The following is a 22,658-nucleotide window of genomic DNA, read 5'->3' as shown; positions in this document are numbered from 1 at the left end:
GTGTCTTCAAATTTTTTCTTCAGTGTTCAATAATTTTTCATTACAGGTCTTTCAACTCCTTTGTTTTATTTCTTTCCTTTTTTTTTTTTTTCACGACTTTTGTGAATGGCATTTTCCTTGTATATTTTTCAGCAGATTTGTTATTGTTATGTTGAAAAGTCATTAAATTTTGGTTGTTGACTTTGATCCTGCACCTTTGCTGAATTTGTTTATCAGGTCTCGAAGTCTCCGACTGGAGATTTTGAATCCTTTAAGAATAGGATCACATCATTTTTACATAATGATAATTTGACTGCTTCCTTTCCTATTTGTATTCCCTTTATCTCTGTCTTGTGCCTAATAGCTCTAACATTTTAAATACCTTATTGATTAGGAGTGGTAAGAGTGGACATTACTGTCTTGTTCCTGATTTTGTAGGAAAGGCTCTCAGTTTGTGCTCATTAAGAATGATGTTGAATTTGGATTCATCATGTACAGTTGTTGTGATGTGGAAGTAAGTGCCTTCTATCCCTACATTCTTAGTGTTTTTCTTTTAACATGAGTGAGTGCTGAATTTTTTAAAGGCTTTTTCTACATATATTGAGATGGTTGTGTGATTTAATCCTTAGTAATATTTTTATGATAAATCAAATATATTGATTTGCATATCTTGAACCATCCTTGCATCCCTGGAATGAAACCAACTTGATCATGATGTAAAATCTTCTTAATGTGTTATTGAATACAATTTATAATATTTGATTAGATTTTTGCATCAATTTTCCCTGAGGATGTTGGTTTGTAGTTTTCTTTCCTGGATATGTGCTGTGGTTTATGAATCAGAGTGATATTGGCTTCTTAGAATGAATTTGGAAGTGTTCCAACCTCTTCTATTTCATGGAATAATTTGAGGAGCATTAGCATTAGTACTTCTTTAAAATACAGGTAGAATTTGCAGAATTCATCTCATTCTGGACTTCTCTGCTTTGAAAGGCTTTGTGTTACTGTTTCAATTGCATTACTTGTTTTTTTTTTTGTTTGCATTTTTTATATCCTCTTATTTCAGATTTTTTAGGTCACATATGTCATACAAATATACCCATTTCTTCTAGATTTTCCAATTTATTAGATTAAAGATTTTCAAAATACTACTTAATGAGCTTCTGGATATCCAAGATGTCTGAGTGATATCTCTTTTCTTTCATTTTATAAATTTGGGTCTTCTCTTTCTTTTGGTTAGTTTGAGTAAGGGTATATTAGTCTTGTTGGTCTTTTCAGAGAACTAACTTTTCATTTCATTGATTCTTTGTATCTTCTTTATTCTCTCTTTTATATGAATTTTGACTCTGATCTTAAATACTTTATCCCTTCTACTCATTTTGTAATATGTTTCTTCATGTTTTTCTGTCTTGAGATGCATCATTAGGTTGTTTATTTGGGATGTTTGTGTTTTTTTATGTAGGCACACGTAGCTATAAACTTTCCATTTAGAACTGCCTTCATAGTGTCCTACAGGTTCTGATACGTTGTATTTCTTCTTGGGCTATTCACCCCTTAGAGACAGCAGGTGCCAGGCTTATTAAGCCATTCCTTCTTTTGTATTTCCTGCCAAGCTGCTAGTTCTGAAATAGAGGTTGGTTGAAATGCTCTCAGCTTCACTGTTTACCAGTATGAGGTAGGATAGAATAGGAGGTATTCTCTATTGGAGTCTTCTCCTGACTGATTAGATTGATGCACTTGTAGGGGAGGGTTAATGCAGTTAGACGTAAAGGGGAAGTTGCAATGACTGGTGTCTAGGATCTTTGGAACTTTGCTGGGTGCTTTCTACTCAAGAGAGATTGTATCAACACACCCCTAGGAGTGGGCATATGTTGATTTCTACTGGTCATCTGAACCTCAGAATCTTCCCTAGATTTCTACTCACAGGGAGGACTAACAGATTTTCTTGGTTGGAGGGGGACAGGCAGGTCGTGCACATTTTTCCTCATAAATATGGTCTTCCAAGTCTCCCTGAATGTAGACACGTCCACTTGCTCAGTTTCCCAACACTCTTCAGCTGGTTGTGCAAACTACATTTGAGAAATAGGGATTTTGAACCAGAAAAAATTGTCTCTTCAATTCAAACTTTAAATAACAACACTTTATATGGAGGTTTCATAACAAACTAAAAGTGGAAATACCATGTGAGCTAGGAATCTGAATAAAATCTATAAGGAAATGAAATCAGAATATTCAAAAGACCTCTGCACTCTCATGTTTATTGAGGCACTATTCACAATAGCCAAAATATAGTACCAACCATAGAGTGCATCAACTGATTCATGGAGGGAAAAACATGATATATAAGTATAGTAAAGCAAGCTCTCAACCAGTTTCAAGGTGGTTCTCCTGACATTGTTGCCCCTGGTAAGAAACTGTGGGCAGCATCATCTTCTAAGCTGTGCTGAACTTATTCTATCAGGTCATATAGATCCTTTCCTTGGTGAACAAGACATCTAGAACCCACATTTGTTAACAGCAATAAATTAAGCAATCAATATATATAACACCTGCAACTTGTGTAATATGTCAGGAGGGCTAGGAATAATTTTCTGACACCCTAGAAAGACTCCCTGTCATCCTGTGATCCAAAGTTGTTGGGATAAGAACAGCCATCTTCGAATGCTGCATAACCTGCCCTATCTAGAACTGTATTGGACCCTAGTTAAGAGTTTAGAATTCTAACCCATTCATATTCGTGGAACAGGTTTGAACATGAAGATTAACAAGAGTCTACCTCTCCTTCCAGAAAAGGAGCTCACAGCGTCCCCAGAGGGTGTGCTGTCTGAGCAGCTCCAATAGAGAGATGGACACAGATTTGACACATGCTGCAGAGGCCTTCTGAGTCAAAATGAAGGGACAAAGCTGAAAGAAAAGAGTAGGGAGTGAAGTCTCCTAAAAACAGCTAAACAAGTTAATTGCTTTCAATTAACATGAAATTAGAAGCTACTTTGGCTAGATTAATATAGAGCATTCTACACTTTTCTCACCTATGAGTTTGTAGTTAAAGTTTGTAGTTTAAAGAATTTTGATAAATTACTTAAAATTTTTGAATTCTAAATATGGTATCATTATACATAATAAGTAAATATAGGCATCTTAGCTACTAATTTAAAAACGTATCTCCTTTATTTTTCTGTTGTGTTCAGACTCCAATAGTGACTTTCACATTTGAAATTCTTGGGATTTTTATTGGCTTTCTCTACTTCAGTAAAAAGCTAAGCAACAGATCTTGGTTGTATCGCACCTCCTGCTGGACAGCCAGCGAAACAATGTCTTTCAGTTTTGAAGGTTGATTGTGGAAACATCTTTAAAAAGCAAACATGAACTCAGTTTCTCACCTTCCCCAGACCTGGCCTATCTCAGATTTTTGAGTGACAGTTCTACACATTCCAAGAGTCAGCTACATCATTAGTCTATGTAACTGGCATGTAAATGACCCCTGGATTTGGAGTCAGACACTTTGAGTCAGGCTTTCATCTTTGCTCCATCCTGCCTGCCTCTGGGGTTCATGGTTATGGTCTTGGTATCTTGGGATTTTGGACAGCTATTAACTCTCCTGAGATTGAATTCTATTTTCTATAAAATGAGCATAATATTATCTAGGAGTCTTGTGAAGCCCAGCTAAAAAATGTACATGAAAACATTTGCACACAGTAAAATTCAATTGAGATGTGACAATTGCATCACTTCTTTCATCACCAATGGAGGAAGCCACTTGGAAGGTGGCTGTCATGCTCACTAAAGGAAATGAACTGTCAAGGACATAGCTACCGTATGAAACAAACGACTGAAATGAGGACCAGAAGGGAAAGGTGAATATTACAACATATCAGGTAAAGAACACCTATGTACCCATTTGAACATATTTTTTCTGCTATTTCAGTCTTGTCCTAATCCCTAACTTTTCTATTTTCCAAAAAATAAGCCACAACAAGACATAATAAGACACAAACTACCAAACTACCAGCATGTGAACTAACAAAAGCTGCCTTTAGAACATGGTCTATTATTTCAAAATAGTTAATAGATACTCGTTTATTCTTAATATTATTGGGAAAATAATAAATCAGTTCATTAAAAACTAATAAAATATTGTCAAAATGGCCATACTACCAAAAGTGCTATACAGATTCAATGCAATTCCAATTAAAGTCCCAATGACATACCTTACAGAAATAGAGCAAGCAATCATGAAATTCATCCGGAAGAATAAGAAACCCAGAATAGCTAAAGCAATCCTTAGCAGGAAGAATGAAACAGGGGGTATCACAATACCAGAACTTCAACTATACTACAAAGCAATAGTAACAAAAACGGCATGGTATTGGCACCAAAATAGACAGGTAGATCAATGGTACAGAATAGAGGACACGGACACAAACCCAAATAAATACAATTTTCTCATACTGGACAAAGGTGCCAAAAATATGCAATGAAAAAAAAGATAGCCTCTTCAACAAATGGTGCTGAGAAAACTGGAAATCCATATGCAACAGAATGAAACTAAACCCCTATCTCCCACCCTGCACAAAAATCAACTCAAAATGGATTAAGGACCTTGAAATCAGACCAGAGACCCTGCATCTTATAGAAGAAAAAGTAGGTCCAAATCTTCAACATGTCGGCTTAGGATCAGACTTCCTTAACAGGACTCCCATAGCACAAGAAATAAAAGCAAGAATCAACAAATGGGATAGATTCAAACTAAATAGCTTTCTCTCAGCAAAGGAAACTATCAGCAATGCGAAGAGAGAAGCTACAGAGTGGGAGAATATCTTTGCCAACCATACTTCAGATAGAGCACTAATTTCCAGAATATATAAAGAACTCAAAAAACTCTACACCAAGAATACAAATAACCCAATCAACAAATAGGCTAAGGAAATGAACAGACACTTCACAGAAGAAGATCTACAAGCAATCAACAAACATATGAAAAAATGTTCACCATCTTTAGTAATATGAGAAATGCAAATCAAAACTACACTAAGATTCCATCTCACCCCAATTAGAATGGCAATTATCAAGAATACAAGCAACAATAGGTGTTGGAGAGGATGTGGGGAAAAAGGAACACTCATACATTGCTGGTGGGGCTGCAAATTAGTGCAGCCACTCTGGAAAGCAGTGTGGAGATTCCTTAGAAAACTTGGAATGGACCTACCATTTGACCCAGCTATCCCACTCCTCAGCCTATACCCAAAGGACTTAAAATCAGCATACTACAGAGATACAGTCACATCAATGTTCATAGCTGCTCAATTCACAATAGGTAGATTGTGGAACCAACCTAGATGCCCTTCAATTGATGAATGGATAAAGAAACTGTGGTATATATATATACAATGGAATATTGCTCAGCTATAAAGAATAATAAAATCATGGCATTTGCAGGCAAATGGATGAAATTGGAGAATATCATGTTAAGTGAGATAAGCCAATCTCAAAAAACCAAAAGACGAATGATCTCACTGATAAGCGGATGATGATACATAATGGGGGATGGGGGGCAAGAATGGAGGAAGGAGGGACTGTTTAGAGGGAAGAGAGAGGTGGGAGGCATGGGGGGGAAGGAAAAATATAACGGAATGAATCAAGCATCATTACTCTATGTAAATGTATGAATATGCAAATGGTATGCTGTTACTCCATGTACAAACAGAAACAACATGTATCCCACTTGTTTACAATAAAAATAAATTTAAAAAAAACTAATAAAAGGTATTATAGATTCATATTTGTTGTGTAAATTCCCATCACTTGAATAAAAGAGCAAAGAAAACTAAGAAATTAATGAAGGATAATAGAAAAATATAAAAAAGAAAAAACTGAGGTGATAGAAATTTGGCAAAAGTATAAAATAGGAATGAATTTAACTCTTACTGATGACAAAATTTCCAATAATTGGTTAAAATGAAAAAAGTCTCTTTGAAATTCTATAAAGAATGTCCTCAAAGTAAAGTTAAACATAAGTGGAATTTTAAGAAAATATATAAGAAGCAAAATGTTTTTTTAAAGTGTTAAAGGTCTCATACTCATCTGACAAGATTATAGGTTGAATATGGAATCTGACAAAAAGTTATTTAATATTGATATATGGTTCATACACAATGATTTAACTATCATGTTTTTATACATTGACTAACAGAGCACTACGATATATAAAACAATACCATATTGTAACAGGAAGAGCAAATTGAAAAATCACATTGTAATTGGAAACTTAAACCTACATATCTCAATCTTTGACAGAGTAAGTAGACAAAAATTACCTAGGAAGGATTTTAATTGAATATGTGACTTACTATATACACATCTAACTTCATACAAGATACACATCCCTAAATCTAAATTGCTCCAAAATCTGAAAGTTTTTGAGGGGCACATATGTTACCACCACAAATGGGAAGTTTCACACAATATAATTTTGTTTTATGCATGAAATTATTAAAATATTGTATATTGATATTGTATAAAATTACCTCCATGCAAAGAGTATAAGAACTTGGTTCATATTTGCAGGATATCACATTATATGTATGCAAACACAACAATGTCTGAAAAAGACCAAAATCCTAAACACTTCTAGTCCCATATATTTCTAATAAGGGATACCTGTACTACAAAAAGATATCACTTACTTTCTTCTTCACGTATCTCTGGAATATTTACAAAACATGGTACTATGCTTGACCATGAAGAGAAAAACATTACATACCTAAAATTAAAAATTAACTGGGCAGTTGTGCTTATAATAGATTGGCCACTTGAAGACAGAGAGAGAGAGGGAGAGCACCCAGTGAAGATAGAGACAGGAAGAGTTCCACATGAAGACAGAGAATTTTGAGTGATACAGCTCCATACCAAAAAGATTAAAAGTTGCCAGCAATCACCAGGAGTGAGATAAAGGCAAGGAAGGATCCCTATAGTTTCAGAGGGAACATAACCCTACCTACACCTTAAATTTGGACTCCTAGTTCCAGAACTTCGAGACAATAAATTTCTGTTGTTCCTAGCTTAAAACAAAAAACAAACAAACAAAAAATAAAGAAAAAGAAAAAAATTGAGTATACCACAAACAAATAAGAAACAAACCACAAATCATATAACTGGAAAAATTTTAAAACCATAAATTCTAAAAGTTAATTAACAAAAGGATAAACAAACATAACATATAAACTTCAGTCATTTAGAGATTAACTTTTTTTCATGATTACCCAGGGGCCAACAAGGAAATGAAATTGCTATAACCTGTCTGTACTAGATGTCAATAGTAGAACCAAGATGACTTTGGCCCCAAGTACCAGGCCATATGCCACAAAATGAAGCTGTCACTTTGCACAGGAAATTAAATTCTTTGCTTGCTCTGTGTTGGAATATTTTCTCACAGAGCTCTGATGAACATAAAATAAGGACATACTGAGCTGGGCATGGCAGCTATACCTATAATCACAGCTAGTCAGGAAGCTGAGGCAGGAGGATTGCAAGTTCTAGGCTAGCGTAGGGACTTAGCAAGTTTGTCTAAAACAAAATTTAAAAAGGACTGAGAATGTTACTCAGTGCTAGGCTGCTTGCCCAGAATTCTCAAGGTCCTGAGTTCAATCCCTATTGCTTCAAAGGGAAAAAATAAAGAAAATAGGACAAATATTTGCAGGAACTCTGTAAAACTGAAGGGCCACACATAAATCAATGGAATATTAGGTTTAAACTAATAGAGGCAGGACATTAACGGTTCCTGCAGGAACTGTTTGTCACCATCTTGCAGGAAAAGATCTGTGCATTGGTCAGTGAGGAGTACTGGTGAAGAAGAGGGAGCAAGTGCCAGCCCGGCAATGTGCATGACAGCATCCTTTCCCGCTCCCTGTGAAGGCTTGTTTCAACCAGCACGGTTTACTCTTTCTAGAGTGGGACACTCTTCCAGAACCTGAACTCTCAAGTCTCCTGATGTTTACTTACTGCTTCCTGGTCGCAGCACCACTCCTTCCTTTTTCGTTTTACAGTCTAGTCCTTGGGGAGCCAGCTCTTGGGAGGCGGTCGCCTGAGCTCTGGCCCCGCAGCCCTAGCCCAAGGCGGTGAGGTCTGGTCCACACAGCTTCCTCGCCCTCCAGCTCACCGCCTGCACCAATGAGCGGACCGCCCCGCACCTTCCCAGGCGCCTCCAGCGGTGAGTGCCCGACCCCAGGGCAGCAGGCTCATTGGGGTCGTCCCGGTCCTATGAAGGACTCTATGGTGGCTGCGGGTGGTGTGCAGGGTCGCACAGACTGCATACCCAGAGCGCAGGAGAAGGGGAGCCCCGCAAACCCCCACTGAGATAGGCCCCATAAGGAGACAGGAACTTGGGACTTTGTAAAGTGAATACATAGGGAGATGGGGAGCGAGAAGGGAGACAGCTCTGACCAAGAATTAGGCTGGTTCCTTGAAAGAAAGGGGCCCTGCGTTTATTATACCGTGTAGTACCTGCTGCAGTGGGCTGGAATCCTGGGGTTTACTTCTGCCTGGAGGAATGGACTATCAGCTTGGAGCCCAGGAGCATTTTCGTTCCTTGTGTGGGTGCTGCATCCCTTATAACATCCTTGCCTTGTAATAAGGAGGAATTTTGGCATCTGTTAAGAAAACACATAGATGGGTGTAAAAGAAAGTACAAATGGTGCAAAGTAACAAGATAAAGGCCCGGGGAGTTTGCCCTTTGGGGTGATCCTCCAACAGTTTCATCCTTTTATCTACTTTATCCTTGGCGATGTTATGGCAAAGGCATCCTGGCTTCAATGATAAACCTGGTTTTGAGATCCAAAAGATCCTTTGAGAGGGTGGGAGTAGGGAAGAATGGTACTATACTTTTAATGACTGATAGGCTGTGAGTTAATGTCCCAGGAGGGCATGTCCCTCTTTTAAGGGGAGGTGGGCCTGTTTCATTTCCCCACTCAGAATGTCTACTCTCTTAATTTTATGGGGTGATACTTTTCATGGGGGTCCCAGGCTGCAGGAAGGAGGCAGGCTGGAAAGGAGCTGCAGACATGTGGGGAAAGCTCTTCAGGAATTTGACAGCACAGCGGAGATATTTGGCATCATGTTAAGAGGAAGCTGTTTCTTCTGCTCTCTTTGGAAGATCCAACTGACTCCTCTCTTTGTTGGCATCAGGAACTGTTAATGTCCTGCCTCTGAGCACACACAACTTGAGGACAAAGCCCTTGGTTATCTAAATCACTATTAAGCAGAGTGATCAAATTTGTTTGATAGGAAAGTTGGTTTGTACTTTGCGGCACTTTATTAAAAAATAGCAAGCACACTGCTCAAATGAGATGACTTAGTTTTCATTACCAGAGTCCCAATCCAGAGGCCTCATGAGGATGGAGTTGGGGGGTTTTACAAATCAGGTCTGATCACTTGCCTCAAAATCAAATGAAAGAGTAATGGTGAAAAGCAAAAAGGAACTTTAATCAGTGTAGTTATACTGGGAAGTAGACCAGAGTTTCCAGCCCCTATATTTGGGGGCACTGACATGAACTAGATTGTATAGACAAGGAGGACTAGATAGAAGTATCCATAGTCAGGCAGTTTTTGTCAAACTATGGAATGGTTGATCATTCTCTGGTGGGGACATGTTGGAGATAAGAAAGTTGCTATTGCCTGAATGTATGTGTATGTGTGTTTTCTGTGGTGTGTATGGGATAGTTTCCACTCATCACAAGAGATTTATTGGTCAGGCCTGTCATTCCCAGAATCCAAGGCAACTGACCAAGAACATAGGAGACAGATGTAACATGGATGCAGAGATTCCAAGATTTTAATCCTTCTTTTATTTGCCAATTGGACATTTGTAGGCTCAAGTGGAGAGTCTAAGTCCTTATTATATTTATAGAACCTTGCAGTTTCATTTGAAAATGAGTATGAAATACAAACTGACAATTCAGAGTGGATTTTCAGAAAATGATGTGGTGCTTTTGATTCCTGGTCTTGTAGTGTTTTAAGGACAGGTTGGTTAAGGTAAAACCCTTACCTGTCTCCAAGTGTGTGAAGATAAATAGAGTTGATATTGGATGGACAAAAACTTACTGAGCATGAGTGTTACTGAAGGTTTAGGAGAAATTTGTTCACATAAGTATTTTAAAGGCATCGACTAATATGTTTGATCTTTTTTTTGTTCACAGGAAATGAAGCTTAACCACAAGTTTGGGTGGTTTGCTAACGAGTTATTGAACTTCCTTTTGAAATTTTTCTGTGAGTAGTTAAGATTTAATAATTAACTTTAAAAATTAACAAGCATTTTACAGTACATATTAAAAATAAAATGCTAAAGATGTTCAAATATAAGACCAAAAAATAAATTGTAAATATATCCATTTGTGTGTATATCTATAATATTACTTTTTTTTATTTTCTTACCTAATAATAGAAATGTAAATGCTGATTCTTTTTTCAGAAAAATATAGAGATTCATAGTAACACATGTATATTGGGTGCCTTAATTCCAGGTCCTGGGTATTATACAAGAATTCTCTTAGGAAACACATCTTTTTTGAAACAAGGTATATTAAATTACACAAGCCTGTGAAATCTGTTTCTGCATTTATTATAATTAAGCATCCATGAAGCATTTGAAGTGAGCATAAATAGAACGTGCAAAAAATCCTATACAACCTAGAGTAGAAAGCTGCCATGAGGTAGCAAAGGATGTGGGATGACCCAAGTGTCCTCTGCACTTAATAAAGTTGCACCAAGGAGACCATAATAAAAAGGCAATGACCTGTCACACAGTTTACTGACAATAAAGGGGGAAAACATTGTGTCTCTTCAGAGAAGACTTCCCTAGCATTTACTTTGAGGGAAATGTCCTGCCTGTGAGTCACACAGGGATGCAGAGGAGACTGGGGAATGGGAATGGAAGAGCACCCTCAGGGCTAGCCATATGCATGCAACAGCACATGTTCCAAGTGCACTTCCTGAGATGGCTTGCTGTAGTTGTAACTATCCTCATGTACTTGTAATTTTCCTTGCTTTAAGTGTTGTTTCTGAAGTCCTAGGATGGAGGTCCAATCTGGAGGATCCCAAAAACTTTGGTCCAGCACTGGCCTCTAAACACTTGCAGAAAAAAGTAATGTTGAAAAGCAGAAAGGAATTTTAATTAGTGTAGCTATAATAGAAAACGGAGGGCACCAGCCCTTTGTTCAATGGTACTGACATGATCATATTTAGACAAGGGGGACCAAAAATAGGCATAGTCAAGCAGACTGGGGAGGGCAAGATGATTAGAGGAGAGAAGGTCAAGGGATGGGAAAGCCAATGACAAAGATCTTTCATATGGATACTGAAATTGTTGTTGCCTCCAACATATTAAACTTTAAAATTGTGGTCTTGCTCTAACTTGCAATCCTCCTGCTTCAACCTCTCAACTATGGCCAGTATTTCTTTAAACATTGATGCTGCTTCATTTCTCCCTCCTCTCTTACATCTCTAGTTACATGTAGATCAGGCCCTTTTCATCATGCCCTGTGTTCCTTATGCTCTTTTATGTAATTCTCTTCAATTGGGAGCTTTTTTATTTTTTCCATGGTGATGAGTTTCTTTATTCTTACCTTTCTTGCTGAATACCAGTATTACAGTTTACAGTTTACTACTTCTCTTCCATAATCATTATTTTAATTGCACCTAAATTCAGCTATTGAATTCTTAATTTTTACCCCCGGTCCTGGGGATCAAACCCATGACCTCAAGCATGCACTCTACCACTAGCTACACCCCCACTGTCCCTTATGTTTTCTTATAAGAGACAAGTTTTCACAGTGCTGCCCAGGCTGCTCTGGAACTCAGGATCATCCAACCTCCCTTCTAGTATAGCTGGGACTATAGGTATGCACAACCACTCCTGGCTTGAATTCTAAATCTTGATTTCTTTATTCAATTTTTGTTTTAAAGTCTTGAGCTGCTTAACTATTGGTTTAATTTACTTAATAATTTTCATACTTAATTTGAAATCTTCCTAGAATGTAAATGTTTTCCTAGTAATGAAATCGAGGCTGCAATGCTGGAGTTTACCTTCTTACCTGATTGAAAGTGCATAATAACCAAACATGTAAAGTCTGGACCCTACATTCAGAGAAATCCCTTCTGTCCCTGACTGCTGGTCTAAGCCCCTTTTGGTAACAACATTATGAACACCTCCAACATTTAAAAAAGTACAGGGGATATTATTACGATGCTCATATAGGCTGTGCTTGAACTGAAGCTGTATTATAATATGCTTTTTGAAGTCAGACAAGAGCAATCCTCACCTTTTTAAAGTACTGGCAGTTGAACCCAAGGGGTCTCTATCACTGAGGTACATTTATATTTATTTTGAGACGGGGTCTTACTGAGTTGCTCAAGCTGACCTTAGCCTCCAGATTCACTGGGCTTACAAGTGTGCATGTGCCAATGGGCCTGGCTCACCAATCTTTTTCCTCCTTTGTGATATGTCAGTGATTTTTGCACTCTTAACTATTTTGCCTTTTGGAATTTATTTGCCATCTAATTGGAGTACAGGCATTTAAAGTTTATCTGCCTCCCATTCTAGGTTCTAAAGTTGTTCTTATGGTAGTGATGTAGGCTGTTCATTGGAAAGGAATCTACTCCCTACAGCACAGTTTAAAACACACTTGGTTTCAATGTATTTTTATCTAGGGTTTACAATTTATTTATATGGACTATCAAATTACAATTGCTTTTCATTCCATAGAAAGGCAAAAGTTATGAAGATGTCTTCCAGTAATGATCAGGTTGTTATCCCAATGTTACACAAACACTCCAATGACCTCACCAAGATGACCTCTGGCAATAAGAAGGCAATTTACCCAAGGAGCCGTGTTGAGTTTTCATAACTTCTGCTATCGAGTACAAGTGAAGAGTGGCTCTTTGCCGCTCTTTGAAGAACAGTTGAGAAAGAAATACTATCAAATATCAGGTATGTGCATGAATTTTCTACACACTTTGCCTACTACCAATAAACTGCTGTGAACATTTGTGTACAAGTTTTGGAGAGACTTTTAGCTAAAGTGGAACTGAAATGATTGGAGCATTTATTAAGTAGTTTTAACTTTGAAGGGAACTGATTAAACTGCCTCAGTTTTGTTCCTTTCTATGAATGTGCAATTAATGCATCATTTAATTATTAAAGTGGGAGTAAGTATGGAACCTATCACTCTCAGCCATCTCCATCAGCTCACAGATGCTGGCCATTAGGGTTGTTAATGTTTTTCTGATTGCCAGAGAACTGAGCCTGTGCTTCCCCTCTGTCATATGGGAAGTGAATTTGGATTTGCCCAGGCAGCACTGCCTATGAGGTTTTTTGTTTGTTTGTTTTTAATAGGGGAAATAATAACTCCTTGAGCAAGCAAGCAACTTTTCCTGACTCTCCAAGGCGGGGAAAGTTGTTATAAAAGAGGCCTTTTGCCCATTATGACTGTAACTCTATATAAACCCAGTTGTTTGACCTGTTTTCTTGATGTTTTGTGTGCATCTGTGGTCTTTATTGTCAGTAGTGCCCAACATCCTTCAGAGGTCAAGGAAGTGACAGGGTTGGATAGACAACTTTTGGGTGTGTCTGGGAGAAAAATATTGAAGATCTGGGGGTTGACGACTGAGGCCAGGGGTCTATGTAGGATTAGAACTCTCTCTGGACAACACCTGCTGTCACGCTTGCCTCTTGTCTCTCTCTTGTGTTGGTTAAGAAATCCTGACCAGCCAGGCATGGTGGTGCATGCTTGTAACCCCAGTGTCTTGGGAGGCTGAGGCAGGAGGATCATGAGTTCAAAGCCAGCCTCAGCAAAAGGGAGGTGGTAAGCAACTCAGTGAGACCCTGTCTCTAAATAAAGTACAAAATAGGACTGCAGATGTGGCTCAGTGATCCAGTGCCCCTGAATTCAATCCCCAGTACAGAAAGAAATAAAGAAAGAAAGAGAAGAGAAAAGAAAAAAGAAAAGAAAAAGAAAGAAAGAAAGAAATCCTGACCAGGTGAATAAGAAGAGGAATGGTGGATGTAAAGCTTTTGTCCTTTGTTAATGATTAGGTAGAATTGACTTATGAAAAGTCAACAAGATTTTTGTGAAAGATAATCAAGAAAATGTTGGTACTTTCAGATTTTGTGTTGAAAAAGATAGAAGGTAATCTGATTTGAATATGTACAGAATGAATAGATATAAAATGGATACTTTATGTGAGGGTACATTTACCTTGCCTCCCCTTTTCTTGTTGATGGGGATCAAGCCCTTGACTTTGTGCTACCACTGAGCCACACTCCCAACCCCTCTAGATTATCTTTTTGTCCAACTAGACTAGTGATGCGATACCCTAAGTGTCTCCTCTGCTCAAGACTTTTGTCATGCTTATAACTCGGTGTTGCGCATCTCAGCAAAGGAGGGGGTCATGGTTTCATGCTTTCCTAGGATCATAAAAATGCAGTCAAATCTTGAAGTTCTTTCAGTTCACACAGTTGTAAAGACAGCAAGCATTGTTATTTGTGCTCACTCATGTTTCTGGTGTATGTATCTGTGGGAAAGGACACCCTTTTTTGGTTGCTGTGTTTTAGATCTTTCTCCTGTCTGCTGACTTCAAAGAGTAGGCTATGGGATGGAGGAAGGGTCACTCCTATTATATTATTTTTTATCTATATTTGGTAGCACAATCGCCATTCAAAACAGTAACTATATTCTAAGAAATGTGGTGAGAATCTCGATTTTCCTTTTTTTTTTTTTTTTCTTTCCTTTTATAAGAAGAAGATAAACCAAATTTAACAATGAGTATTGAAGAGATTTTCCTACCTTAAGATCTTTCTCTTATGCTTAGTTTGTTTCCATACCCAGCACTTGAACTTTCCCTCAACAGTGTTCACTATCTATGGGGAAAAAAATTGTCCATTCCAGAAGATCTATGACTGTTCTAGTCAGCTTTTTCACTGCTGTGACTAAATGATCTGACCAGTACAATTATAGAGGAGGAAAGGTTTATTTGAGGGCTCATGGTTTCAGAGGTCTTAGTCCATAGAAGGCTGGCTCCATTACTCAGGGCTGGAGGTGAGGCAGAACATCATGCCTGAAGAGCATGGCAGAGGGAAGCAGCTCACATCATTGGGAAGCAGAGAGAGTGTCTCCACTCTTCAGATATAAAATATATACACTGAAGCCACACCCCAATTCCAGTCTCCTCCAGCCACACCCTACCACTTCAGTTACTACCCAGTTAATCCCTATCAAGGGATTAAATCACTGATTGGGTTAAAACTCTTACAACCCAATCATTCTTCTCTTAACTTTTTTGCATTTGTCTCACACGTGAGATTTTGGGGGACACCTCATATTCAAATCATAACAATGACTATTCTATAATGGTGAGGAAAATTCATTATACTCTGATAAATTTTCAGATTAATAATTATTTTTAAAAAATTTTAAACATAAACCTGCATGAACAGGATCCTTCAACCACATTCCTTAACTGTTTACAGTGCACCGTGCTTGCTCCTCCCACTGTGTCTCTTTGTATCCATTTTATACTAGTGTATCTTGGGAACCATCATGTTCACATGATGCTTCTTTACCCTTACCTCCTTCAGCATTATGTACTAGGAAGAAGGACCCTCTACTCTGTAATCACTCATTTGTTATCTGGCAGCAGCTGAGGGGACATGTCCCTCAAATCATAAAGATTTATGAAGGCAGGGACAGTGGTTCTGAGGGCTGCCCATCATGTGCTCGCCCCACATCATGTCTCTTCAGTCTCATCCAGCACGGTACCTTCTAATCCTGTCCCACTCCTGGTGATGTTAAAACTGATCACCTGATTATGTTTCTGTCTGTTTGTGCTTTATTAGTATTATGAAGGGTGAGGCTCTGACCTTAATCCAGAATCCTGCTCCTCATTGTATTTCAACTCACCAACTTCAGGTCCCGTTGATGACTCCTGTCTAGATCAGAAAATGTGGTAGTTACTAAAGGATGATTTCTATTTCCATTATCTCATTATTTGCATTATACTGGAGGAAAAAGCTTCATTCAGCATCTCTTCTTTACTCTATTGAGTCATGGATCCCTCTTTCATTCAGTAACACTCAGTGGTAATGTATTATTATTGTTATTTATCTTGATACTTCTGTTGGTCTGGATTTAGTCAGTGGGAGACCTTTTAACTTCAGTTCCCTTCCTCCTTCTCTCTTTTGCTTATTCCCTCATTCTTTGAGTATTTTCTTGGTATAGCTAGAAGTTCCATATACTTTTGGGGTTGAGGCATGTAACTTAATCTCAGCTCAGGACTCTGAGACAGGAGGATCACATTTCAAATCCAGACTGGACAACTTAGCAAGACCCCGTATCAAAGTAAAATTTTAAAAGGATTGGGGATTTAGCTCAATTATAGAGTGCTTGTGTATCATGTATGAGGCCCTAGGTTCAATCCTATTCAAAAAAGTAAATAAAGTTCCAAACTGTGTACTGACCCTCCTAGGCCTGGAATCAGCTGATGTTCATTCTCCGGAGCTGTAGAGAGTGGTATTTATAAACCATCATCTGGGTGTTTAGAGTGATCATTGCTATTCATGTGGCATTGATTTTAAACCTTCTCAATAGACTTGCATAGGAAATATATATATTTGCATGTACATATGTACATGTGCATACACATACATCTTTAACTTTATTAAACAACAACAATAACAAAAAACAAAAATTGCCTCCCCTGTGCAAGTGCATGTGGTTCTGATTCTGGCCATGAGGGGTGAGTGGAGTGGTAGCAGATGGTTCTTCCTACAGCACCCTTGGAGTTTTCCACCTGTACTCTTCTATAACTATCTGTGTAGATTAAAACTTACTACTTCTAATTAATACACCTATTATAATCTAATACTTTATATTCTTTCCACTTTACACATTTATAAATATCTATTTAAAAAAGTGAAAAACCTGTCTCTTCCCATTTTTAATGTAATTACTGTTTTGGTCCATTTTCTTATTCTTTCATTTAAGCATCTTCATAACCTATAGATTCTCCTCTCTTCTCCCACCCTGCTTCCCATCCTGTATTCCTGGGTGCTGTGTCTGTGCTGCCCTACACCCAGTACTTTCATCATCTTTCTATTAAGGAAGGAGGGGGGAGAGCAAGTGTGATAAAAATGATTGACACAGTATGTGAACATAAAATCACAAGTAGGAATGAAATTAAGTTCTTTCCTGTCAGAATATACCTATTTTCAATAAGTCATTTCCTGCTTTTTTTCAAAAAAAATTAATTAAGAGGTGTTAATGAGAATCTGTTATTTGTTTTTGTCTGCAATTCATGAAATTTTCCTGAGTGAATTCAACATAGATCCCAATTTAATAGAACTTTGTTGAAAATGAAATAAGTCATTTTGCTTTTGTTTTTCAGTGGAGTCATGAAACCTGATCTCAATGCCATTCTGGTACCTAAAGGCCAAAACAAGTCTTTGTGAGTATAACAGAAATTGTAAGTCGGTTTTCTGTTTCAGTGTGCTTTAAAAAATAACAACTTCACAGCATGATAAAGTGATTGACATACAGCTGTTGAACCTATTATGAACTACTGCAGAGGAATAAGAAGGGGATAATATTAAAAGTGGGGATATGTAACCTAAGGAATAACTGAAGACTTGAGTCTTAGATAGAAGAGTTCATTGCCTGTTTTGGATCCACCAATGTCAGATGGACAGGAAGGTCTTTTGGGAAGTCTGTGCAGGATAAGCCAGAATTGCCTTATTGCCTTGCTTTTAAATTTCTGTGCTTTCTTGTAGCACAAATGAAAAGAAAGGTGAGGATTTAAACACACACACACACATACACATACACACAATACATACACACATATGTAAATAATTTTAGTTAAGTCATAACTCTCGTGATTAGTTAATTTTATAGCTAGAACAGAATTTGAATTAACAGTAACTGGGAGAGATGGCCTGTACCGAAGGAAAAAAATAAAAAGAAAGCACAACATATCTGTCCTTTTGTAGGTTGTTAAATATCTCAGCTGCAAGGAAAGATCCACATGGATTATCTGGACATGTTTTGATCAATGGAGCACCTTGACCTGCCAATTTCAAATGGAATTCAGGTTATGTGGTTCAGGTAAGTATTAGTTGGTTTGCTTTTAGGTTTTATCTGTTTCTATGTGGGCAAGTGCCTTGGTTTGTAGTTGATTGTGCTTTCAGTTGATTATGTGACATACTCATAGAATCAACTTTTCTTACATCTGCTTCTCATAATCTCTTACTAGAAAGAGGATGGAGTTAAATGGAAAGGCAGAGAGAACCTGGAATAGACCCCTGTAGGGCATGGATATCAATTCTACCTGTTGTACCATTTTCAGAAGGGTCTGCCATTATCTGTTTTTGCCCTCCCTGCCCCTTTCTCCTTCCTGAGAACATACCTGAATGTGTCTGCCAGTAGTTATCATAGTTACCTGTGCTCCGTTTGGATGTTAAGAAGGGGGTTGAGATGCCTCCCTGGGCTCTGCAGCTGTCTGTGTATAGTCTCTGTAATTAGCAGAGTTGAAAACTCATCATTAGCTATAGCATTTCCTTGAGTTTGTTATTTTCATCTATTGAGTTACAGGTACTAGAAAGGACTCAGTATGTCTCCTTAAACTTGCATTTCCCTCCAGAATAATGTCCTGATGGACACCCTGACAGTGAGAGAAAACTTACAGTTCTCAGCGGCTCTTTGGCTTCCAACAACTATGACAAATCATGAAAAAAATGAACGAATCAACAAGGTCATTGAAGATTTAGATCTGAGTAAAGTGGCTGATTCCAAGGTAATGTGAAAAAAACTCTTATTATCATAGCCAGGAAAGAGGACCTCCCTGTGGGGACAATGTGACCTTAATCAGAAGTTTCTTAGGATGTGTGTGGCTGAGCGGCTGCTTTCTGTAATGCTGAGAAAAATGGCTAGATGCCTACTATGAAGGTGGAAATGAAGCTGGAGAAGCAGTCTTAAAGGTGGTGGAATCCCAGGAGTGGAGTGTGGTCTAGTGTGGAGAGAGCTCCTCAAGGCCTTTGTCATTGCTGAAGTCAGGGCTCAGTTGATGTCTTTGCACTAACTCTTCTCCTTCCTGTTTTTCTCTTCCTGACTTTAGCTGCTCTTTGCCTTTTCTTCTTCTCAGGACCTTTGTTCCATAGCTTTTTTGAGGCATATTTCTAGAATTGATAAATGCCAAGATCCAAGGATTTTTTTCTTTGTATATTTAACTTGGCTGTAATTTCACTTCCAGAATTATATTTGATCACCTTAGAATCAACTTCTAATTCTGTAGTGACTAATTTTTCTATAGGCAGTTTTTTCCTCTTATCCGTTACCTCCCTCTCTCCCTTCTTCCCTTTTTTCTTCCAATATTTATTCCCAGACTCATCTAGCAGGATCTTTTAGGTTTGAGGAATATGTTTGTGGGCAAGAGTAATGTAGTGGACAAACGAACTCATCCTTCTGGGGGTTATGCAGGATCATGGAGAGAATGATTGAACCTTACAGCTAAAGACTCCACATGGAGGGTTTGCTGAGCAGATTTTGGAGCTGGGTGTGATAATGACAGTTTAGAATGCAGAGCCCCTGGTCTCCCCTCCTAGAGGTAATGAAGAATGTGGGCAGAGCATCCTACTGGCTGCTGCTTCCTGTTATACTTACTAATAGGCCTTATATGAAGTATGTGAAGTAATTTTTGGGGGGAAAATAATCCTGTGATGCTACTTATTTTTGATTAGTGAGTGATTTTCTTTTCCTTGACTCTGTTTATTTATTTGATCTTATCATTCCTGTTTGGAACTTTTTTTTTAACTCTGTTCTTTATCATTAGGTATTCACTGACTCTGTCCTAAGTTACTTGCTTGAACTTCTGGGGAAAACATGTAGAGTCTGTTTTGACTTCTTATCATTAATGTAATCTAATGAATTCAAATAACTGTTCTATTTTTAGTTTTTATGATATTTTGAACATAACAAATCTAGAGATGATAGTCTGATTAGTATAATGATGTGATTGTTGGGTGATTGATATATTAGTTACATATTATATGTATATTATATTAGTTATATATTATACATTATGTTATATATCAGTATACATATATTAACTACAAGGAAATTAATATAATTCTAGCACTGTTCACCTTAATTTCTCAATTATAAACATCTCCCATAATTATTACAACTGTGTCTTACTGAACTATTTTATACAAATTTGTATGATATTTCATCCCAAAATATTTGTATGCATCTGGAATAAAGGACATTTGCCTACCTTACCACAAAGCCATACCAATTGACAAAATGAAGAATAACTTCATATCATCAACTATGCCAAACCATATTCATTCACATTTCCAAAATTATCTCCAAATGTCTTTTACAGTTCAGTTATTGATAGGATCTAATCAAGGGCTATGAGTTTCATTTGATTATTTCTCTTTGGAGACTCTTCATTTGACAGTTGTTTCCTACTGCCTTTCTCCGCAGAACCATTCTAGTCCCCTCACCACACAATAATACTGACTGGTTGAAAAGATTGAACCAGGTGCCTGTGGACTAGCCCATCTTCTGGTTTTCTCTGAAAAGATTAATTGGGAATCTGTATTGCATTACTGTGTAGACAGTATCAATTTAGAAGATCTTAAGGAAATTAAAAAGTGCTTATATGGTACAGTAGAACGTGAACTGTCCTGGCTTCAAGTGCACCTTTTTCTTCTACATCCACTCAGGAACTTTTGTCAGAAGCAGTGTGGTGGGTGTGTGATTGTTGGGGGTGGGCATGTTGTTAGAAGACTAATGAGATACTCAAGATGCTTTCCCTTTTCCTCTCCTATCGTTATCTCCTGTTTTCAACTGTGATTTCATTGTGTCAGGTCCATATCTTTTAGTTTTGTTGCTTACTGTCTTAAAATTCAACATTTGTCTTGATGAGGAACATATAGAACTGCTAAAAGTATGAGCTTCATATCAGGTCCGGTCACTTGGAGCCTCTGCCCTTAGCTCCCAGGTACTCATCTGTTAAAAGAAAGACTTTCTTCTTTCAGGTGTCCATTTCTTTGTTGTTCAAAATAATAAGAGTGATAGAAAAGAATCTCTTACAGGAATGTGGTTAATCCACCAAATGATGGTGACCATGGTGGTTCCTGTTGATAATGTAATAATCTGTGTTTTAGGTTTTATCTAGAGGAGAAAAAAAAAGAACCAGTATAGCAATGGAGCTGATCACTGATCACCCCATCTTGTTCTTGGATGAGCCCACAACTGGTTTAGACTTGAACACAGCAAATGCTATTCTTTTGCTCCTGAAAAGGTAAGTACTGTGGGGACATTGTTCTTTTATTTATTTACCATTTGATCACTTCTACATACCAAGCGTTATGGCTACAGTGGATTCAGAAGTGAAGAGCAGAATTTCTTCCTCTGTTCTTGGAGAGAAATAGTCAATGAGCAAAGAAGTGTTATCAAGAAAATGAAATGAAAACTTAGGGAAGAAAGGCCATGGTGGGAGTGGAATTGTTTTAACACACAGGAGGGCCAGGGAAGACCACACTCATGTGACACATGAGCTGGGAGAGAGTAAGTGAGTCCTGCTGCTTCTGTCAGAAGAGAGTTCTGGTTGGAAGGAACAACCAGCGGCCCTGAGGCATAGCATGCTGGATGCTTCATGTGTGTGGAGCATGAGAGAGGCCAGGGGCACAGAACCCAGTGAGTAGGGGAGTGCAGGTTGACTGCAGGCCTCTTGTAACAAGACCACAGGCTGAACAACAGATACTACTTTCTTCTAGCTCTGGGGGCTGGAAGTTGAAATCAAGGTATCCACAGGTTTTTTCTTTTGAGACTGGGGATGACTGTCTTCTCCCTCTGGGTCTGTGTACAAATCTCTTCTTAAATGGACACAGTCAGACTGGGATCTACCACTCAATGACCTTGTTTAATTTTAGTGACCTCTTTAAAGACTGTCCAGAGTTGGCCACATTCTGCGGTACTGGGGGTTAGGACTTTAACATATGAGCTTTAGAGAGGCCAAGGTCAGCCAGACACAGTTAGAAATGATAAGAAGTAAACTTGGGCTGGTGACTGCTTACCTAGACCTCACTGGCTCCTGTGAGATGTATTTCCTGCTGCTAGGCTACAGGGAGCATTTTGAGAGTGTCAGATTAGAGCATTGGCTGTACAGTCAGGCCAGGGTGAATGACAGACACCAACAAGTACCTGCTGAAAGGACAGGGCCTGGGATAGGATGCTTGTGGTGAGGTGGTAAGAAAAGCGTGTGTTCTGGGTCATTTTTGAAGGTGGAACCAACTGAATCAGCTCAGGAAATGGACTTGACCTTTTGTGACTGACAAAATGACTCCTGAGTTAGGGCCTGGAAAAATAGAAGAATGAAAAAAAATAAATAAATAAGACATTCACTTTAATCAAGAAAGGAGACTGGCAGGAATGTTAATAGGAGGTATTTTAAAAATTAAGTTTTGAGCATCATCTTTAAAATCATAAAAGATTATTTTAACCTGGAAAGTTCCAAGATAAGTTAAAAAAAAAAAAAATCCCACTCCCCTCACCTGGACTCCCTAACTTCCATTTTACTGTTTTTGCTGCCCCTCCCTCCACCTGTATTCCACCTATATAAATTTTTTT

General features: G+C 38.1%; 1 pseudogene; it reads left to right on the top strand.

The window, feature by feature from the left end:
- The first annotated feature begins 12,749 nt into the window (after window positions 1-12,749).
- Window positions 12,750-22,658, top strand: part of LOC124994223 (broad substrate specificity ATP-binding cassette transporter ABCG2-like) — a 107,715-nt pseudogene continuing 97,806 nt past the window's right edge.

The sequence above is a fragment of the Sciurus carolinensis genome, chromosome 10 (genome assembly GCF_902686445.1).
Source record: "Sciurus carolinensis chromosome 10, mSciCar1.2, whole genome shotgun sequence".
In the NCBI taxonomy this organism is placed as follows: Eukaryota; Metazoa; Chordata; class Mammalia; order Rodentia; family Sciuridae; genus Sciurus; species Sciurus carolinensis.
Note: the sequence above shows the minus strand (reverse complement) of the source record. Positions and strands in the feature narration are given on the sequence as shown.